Raw genomic sequence first — 6,591 nt, forward strand, 5'->3', positions numbered from 1 at the left:
TTGAGTGTTAGGCTCTCTTCTTTCTTCTTTTCTCTGAACCCTTCTCTTGCCAAAGTCACTGGGCTACATAAAATTACATGCCTTGCTGTGTTGCATTATTTCTGTGGGCAGTCCAGCTCCCAAGAAGAGAAGAGAAAACTGTGCTATGCAAACACACCTTTTCCTTAATATAAATATATAAAATACATAAAATATATAATATAAACTGAAACATGAAATATTTGTCCTTTTGTGTCTGGCTTATTTTATTTAGCATAATGTTTTCAAGGTTCATTCATACTGTAAGATGTGTCAGAATTTCATTACTTTTTAAAGCTGAATAATACACTATTATATGGACAGACCACATTTTCTTCATCCATTCATCTGTTCATAGACATTTAAGTTGTCTACCTCTTTGAGATACTGTAAACAGGAATCCTATGAAATTTGGTGTACAAGTTTTTGCTTAAAAACCTGTTTTCATTTCTTTTGTGCATATACTTAGGAGTGCAATTGCCATGTCATATGGTAATTCTATGTTTAACGTTTGGAGGAATTGTTAAACTGTTTTGCACAGTGACTGAATCATTTTACTTGTACATGTACAATTTCTCCACAGCCTCACCACTTGTTATTTTCCATTAAAGAAATTATGAGTGCTGTGAAGTGTGTAAACCTGATGATTCACAGACCTGTACCCCTGGGGATAAAAATATATTATATGTTTATAAAAAATAAAAAAATTTTTAAAAAAGAAATTATTGTGGTCATCCTAGTCGGTATAAAATGGTATCTCATTGTGGTTTTGATCTGCATTTCCCTAATAGAGGAATGAGTGAGAATCACAGAAAAGATAGATATGCTTTTGTTTTCCTTTCATGTAAAATATTCCAGGAAGAACTGTTTCTCTCAGAATAGATTTATGAGATAGGAACAATTATTGCTTTAATAAATAAGGAAACTGAACTCAGAGAGCTAAAATTATTTACCCAAGGTCACACAAACAGGTGATAAAGTCATGTCATCCATGAAATTTGACCTCAGCCTGTATGCTTAACCACAATGCTGCAATGACACTCTGAAACTAAACTAAAAGGTACCTACGAACAGACACCATGTGTCTTCTATGCTTGCTCCACCTCTCTCACAAACTAGACAATACTGGACTTTGCACACAAGAAGAACTCTAGAAATATTTGTTAACCAATCATGGAAATACCAAAAGCCTTGCTGAAAGGCTCAGAATTGTTGAAATGGAAATTGTATGAGTAGAGTAATTGTAACTAGAAAGAGTTTTATTAATACTTCCTGATGCAGCTGTTCTAATCTGAGTGGTTCTTATCTGTTATCTCCCTAGGATATATATATATTTTTTTTTTCTTCAGGACCTACATTTTTCTGTATACTGTGTAAATAAAAGAGGAATTCAAAAACCCCATCTTGTGGGAAGACATTCTTCCTGCCTAAAGTTCAAACTTAAAACCAGTCTTGCACTTTGCTCTAGCTTGTATGATAGGAAAAATAATTGAAATAAAAGTACTTACAACTTACACTCCACACATCCACTTAGAATTATGCCCTTGCACACTCTGTTCCTGAACTTTGTTCCAAAGATCAGGATAATGGTTAAGAGAGTGAAATGAAACAAGCCAGGATTTGTTTGATTTATATTGGAAAGAGTAGACAATTACTAAAAGAAGGAAAAATTAACTTGGGCTAGATACCAGTGTTTTAGGTAATTTTGAAAGAGAAAGAGATTGGAGTACCTACTGTACCATGATGAGTGGGGGTTTCAGGAAGTAACTAGGTGAAAAATATTTCTAAGCTATTTTGCTGTGTGTTGTGAAAGGCATAAGAGGCAAAAATCAAATGCAATGTTTTTACTTTCTTTTTGGATTTTAGACAACTGTTTGTTTGAACATGACACCATGCTGAAACTGCCACAAGGTGGATTGATTTTTTATAGGTTATATTTGGAAGATAAGATCTAATTTTAGGAAGGGTGTGGAGAAATGATGGAGATACATATTGGTACAGCCACTTTGGGGTATAATCTGGCAGTTATAGTAAAGTTCAAAATGTTAATCTATGACACATCAATTCTATTTCCTCCCCTGAGAAAAATATACATGTGTATTAGAAGACATGTACAAGAATATTTTGTACAACACTGCAAAAACAGCCTGAATGTCCAATAGCAGAGAAATAGTTAAATAAAAATTGTATATCAAATAGAATGTCACAGTCACAATAAATTTATTAAAGCTGTATATATATCAGTATGAATATATCTTTAAGATATAACATTGACTGAAAAAAGCAAGCTACAGAATGACACACACGATATGATAACATTTATGTAGAAAGCATGCAAAAATAATACCATATATTTACACATATTTTTGTAAGTGCATATATGTATGCATAAAATAAAAAAGAATTATGAAATGGTACACACAAAACTTAGAGCAGTAATGACTTCTGGGGTGGAGAAGTGAATGTAATCAGAAATAGTGACCAAAAGGGACTTTAGACTTGTATGTGATGTCTTAATTCTTTTTCTTTAAAGTCAGTATACCTTTAATATAATACTACCCTTAGTCTCACCTTATATTTCTATATCACATTATAGTTTTATAAATTTTTCATTTATTTTATCTCACAATCTTTATAACAGCCCTCTTAAGTAAGCAGAACAAGAAAAATGATCGCAGTTTAGTTTTGTTTTTAAAATTATTTATTTATTCATGAGAGACAGATAGAGGCAGAGGGAGAAGCAGGCTTCCCACAGAGCAGGAAGCCCGAAGCAGGACTTGATCCCAGGACCTTGGGATCATGACCCAAGCCAAAGGTAGACGCTCAACCATCTGAGCCACCCAGGTGCCCATGACTGAAGTTTTATAGAGAGGGAAAATGAAGCTAAAAGAGATTAAATGACTTGCTTAAAATCCTATATTTACGAAAGACAGAGATAAGAACCCAAATGTCATGTCTCCTGGCCCCATGAGATCCCACCCCACCACAGGTGTCTCCAGACCTGACATTCTTAAAAGTTGCTATTATTTGGACTTGTCTTTATCTCCTTAAGTGGCAGGTAAGAAATATACCAAAAAATAATCTTAACTGTTCCAAAGCTACATCTTATGTCTGACTTAAAATTATATGTCCCATGTGCTTTATTCACAAGTATAAGACTCTGATGATGCACAACTGTTTTTAAAAATCAGATTGACCCTCAGAAGAGAAATAATCTAAAATATACCTCAGATTATGGTGATATTTTAAAACAGAAGTTATACATACTTCAGTGCTAAAGTGTTTGCATTAATCAATGCAGTTTTTTGTTCAGTTCTCTTTATGACCAAAATAATTTGAAGTAGTTACAGTTAGAACACAGTAGTTTGTCTTGAGAAAAAAATAATACATGTCACAACTGAGGGTTGAACTCAAGGTTTTTGTTATTAATTTTTTTAAGTATTTCTTCACAATCTAGGAAATTATTCTTTTAAAACTTATTTTGAAATGGGAAGCTACGGGGCGCCAGGGTGGCTCAGTGGGTTAAGCCGCTGCCTTCGGCTCGGGTCATGATCTCAGGGTCCTGGGATCGAGTCCCGCATCGGGCTCTATGCTCAGCAGGGAGCCTGCTTCTCTCTCTCTCTGCCTGCCTCTCTGTCCACTTGTGATCTCTGTCTGTCAAATAAACAAATAAAATCTTTAAAAAAAAAGAAAGAAAGAAATGGGAAGCTACAAAAATAGTCTACAAAATTTTGTGAACCCTTCTCCCATCTTCCCCTAATGGTGACATCTTAAATAATTTAGTATAATATCAAAACCAGGGATCTGACATTGGTACACTACTGTAAGACCACAGATTTTATCCAGTTTTCACCATTTTAAAATCTGCATCTGTGTGTGTTGGTTCTATGCAATTTAATTCCACGCACAGTTTTGTGTAAGCATCACAACAATCAAGATACAAAGCTATTCCATCACCATAAAGGAACTACTTTGTTCTACCTATTTGTATTCTTGCTCACCCCCTACCACACCCCACCTCCATCCCTGTCCCCTGGGAACTACTAACCTGTTCTTTACTTCTGTAGTTTAGTCATTCTGAGAATGTTATATAAATGGAAACACGCAGTATGTAACATCTTGGAACTGGCTTTTTTCTTTAAGCATAATACCCCTAAGTGCATCTAAGTTGTTGCATGTATCAATGGTTCATTCATCTTTATTGCAGAATAGCATTCCATAGTTTTTTTTTTGAAGATTTTCTTTATTTATTTATTTGACAGAGAGAGATCACAAGTAGGCAGAGAGGCAGGCAGAGAGAGAGGAGGAAGCAGGCTCCCCGCGGAGCAGAGAGCCCGACGCGGGACTCGATCCCAGGACCCTGAGATCATGACCTGAGCCGAAGGCAGTGGCTTAACCCACTGAGCCACCCAGGGGCCCAGCATTCCATAGTTTAGATCTAAAATAGTTTGCTCAATCATTCACATGGTTGAACAGCATTTGAGTTGTTGCCAGTATTTGTCTATTTTTACTTATTATTATTAATATTAATGTGCAGATTTTTATATGACTATAAGTATTCATTTCTTTGGATAAATGTACAGGAGTATAAAAGCTTGGTTTATGGTAATTGAACATTTATAAAAACTGCAACAATTGATTTCATAGAGCCTTTACTATTTGGCATTCACACCAGTAATGTATTAGACATCTAGTTTCTGTGTATTATCACTACTTTTCATTTGACTACTATAATAGGTCTGTAATGATATTGCATTGTGGTCTGAATTTGCATTGCCCTTATGGATAATAATATTGAACCTCTTTCCATGTGCTTATCTGTCATCTGTATATTATTCATCCTCTTTGGTGAAATGTCTGCTCATGTCTTTTAATGATTTTCCAATTGAATTTACTGTTTTTACTGTTGAGTTTTGAGCACATTTTATATATTGTATATACAGGTCCTTTGTCAGACACATGGTTTGCAAATATTTTCTTTCAATCTTCACCCTGAGTTTTCCTCTTAACGTTATTTTCACAGTGCAAAAGTTTTTAATTTCGATGAGGTCCAATTTATCCACTTTTTCTTTTATGGGTTGTGCTTTTGCTATCTTATCTGAGAATTCTTGGTCTATCACTAGGTCCCCAAGATTTTATCCTGTGTTAACTTTCTAAAACTTTTAGTGTTACATTTTACGTATAAGTCCATGATATATTTTGAATTAAATTTTGTATAAGGCGTGAGGATAGTTTTATAAATTACTTGGATAATTCAAATTGAATTAAAAATAAAATCAGAGGTGGTATTAATATAGGATTAAAGATATCCTATATTTCCTTACTCCAATTCATTTTCCATTTTGAAGGTAGAGAATCTTCCCTTTTTTTCTTTAGTTTTTATTTAAATTCCAGTTAGTTAACATGCAGTATAATATTAGTCTCAGGTATACAATTTAGTGACTCAACACTTACATAAAATACCTGGTGCTCATCACAACAAGTGCCCTCCTTCATCCCCATCACCTATTTAATCCATCCCCCCACCCATCTCTCCTCTGCTGACCATCAGTTTGTTCTCCATAGTTTTGAGTCTGTTGCTTGGTTGGCCTTTCCATTTCTTTCCCCTATGATCATTTCTTTTGTTTCTTAAATTCCATATGAGTGAAATCATATGGTATCTGTCTTTCTCTGACTGACTTATTTCACTCAGCATAATACTCTCTAGCTTCATCCACATCTGCAAATGGCAAGATTTCATTCTCTTTGATGGCTGAATTAATATATATATGGCACATTTTCTTTATCCATTCATCTATCAATAGGCATTTGGGCTTTTTCCATAATTTAGCTATGGTTGATAATGCTGCTATAAACATCAGGGTGCATGTATCCTTTGAATTATATTTTTGTAGCCTTTGGGTATATATCTGTTAGTACGGTTGCTGGATCACAGGATCATACTGGTGCCTGAACAGGGACAGTCTTTTCTACTGTCGCCCCCTGCTCCCATTCTCTTGCAGCTGACTTATTTGTGCCTCATTCTTCTCCCATGCACTGTCAGGAGTCGGCAGTAGTTCTATTCTTAACTTTTTAAGGAACCTCCATACTGTTTTCCAGAGTGCCTGCACCAGTTTGCATTCCCACCAACAGTGTAGGAGGGTTCCCTCCATATCCTCACCAGCACCTGTTGTTTCCTAACTTGTTAATTTTGGTCATTCTGACAGGTGTGGTGTGATATCTCATTGTAGTTTTGATTTGTATTTCACTGACGATGAATGATGTTGAGCATCTTTTCATGCGTCTGTTGGCTGTATGGGTGTCTTCTTTGGAGAAGTGTCTGTTCATGTCTTCTGAGTATTTTTTAATTGGATTGTTTGCTTTTTGTGTGTTTAATCTAACAAGTTCTTTATGTATTTTCTAAACTAACTCTGTATTGGATATGCTATTTGCAAGTGTGCAGAGATTTTTATTTTTATGTATTCCCAATAGTTTATTTTAGTTTTTGCTTCCCTTGTCTCTGGAGATATATCTAGAAAGAAGTTGCTATGGCCAATGTCATAGAGGTTATTACCTGTGTTCTCCTCTAGGATT

Source organism: Neovison vison, chromosome X (assembly GCF_020171115.1).
Source record: "Neovison vison isolate M4711 chromosome X, ASM_NN_V1, whole genome shotgun sequence".
NCBI lineage: Eukaryota > Metazoa > Chordata > Mammalia > Carnivora > Mustelidae > Neogale > Neogale vison.